The following is a 1,097-nucleotide window of genomic DNA, read 5'->3' as shown; positions in this document are numbered from 1 at the left end:
GATGCGGTACCAGCTGGTGGTAGCAGAGGAAGAGGAAGGCCTCCTCTGCGTTGGAAAGATCAGGTTAGCTCGAGAAAGAAACGACAGACGCGTTTTGTTAAACTCGGCCAAAATCGCGTAAGCGGTTATCGCGCCAATTAAGAAGAATTTTTTTGGATCAGATTTAGGACATTGAGGAATCACAGAGTAATAATTTATTATTCCAAATAATTTAAATGTAATAGAAAAAATAATAAATAAATTTAGTCAAGTGGGGCTATATTAGACATTTAATAATTTTAGTTGGCAAAATGATGTAATAAGTTTAGCTAATTTTGTATTAATAAAATTTATCATTACAAACACGTGCTAATTTACTATGAGACGGCTTAAGAGACCAATACTTGCTTTCAGTCTTGTAATGATGTATTTACTATGTTGGTTATTCATTTAATAAAATAATTAACACAGATACATGCTTGCATTAACAATAGTTATAAAGAAAGTTAAATTTCAGAACATTAATCATAAAATAATCCTAATCGATTTAATTAATTTGATTTAGTCATCCTGACAAAGTAAGTAAATATTACATTTTTTATAAAGGAAACAATAATTTTTTTGTTGTTTTGTTCTAATGTAGATTGAATCTATATTTGTCAGTTTTCCTTCATCTTTTATTACATTACCAATTGCTACTTTGCTTACTTTTTAATACCTTTAGGAAAGAAGGGTAAACTTTTTTCCCTCTTTCTCAATCCTTCGTAAATGCAACGCAATGTACCGATTTTCTTAATCGGAGTGCCAAAATTCCCTTGTCATTACTTACCTAACCTTCTATAAATGAATCATGTGTGTGATGTAGTCGCCTGTCCTCTGTCGTCTTCGTCTAACTCATCTATCGATAAATCCAGAAAGCGTGCTCTCTCTCGGTATCTGCTGTCACTATCAAGACTAATTCAAGTTTTTGTTTTGGCCTTTCGTTCGCTATTTTTGCCAGTCGGTTAGCGAAACTTAAGTCTGACCGTCCCTATTAGACACCAAATCCTTCGACCAAAATAGAGCCAATCACTCCAGATGCACTACTTAACTGTTTGATGTCCAGTTTTGCATTGCTG

Source organism: Anastrepha ludens, chromosome 4 (assembly GCF_028408465.1).
Source record: "Anastrepha ludens isolate Willacy chromosome 4, idAnaLude1.1, whole genome shotgun sequence".
Taxonomy (NCBI): Eukaryota; Metazoa; Arthropoda; class Insecta; order Diptera; family Tephritidae; genus Anastrepha; species Anastrepha ludens.
Note: the sequence above shows the minus strand (reverse complement) of the source record.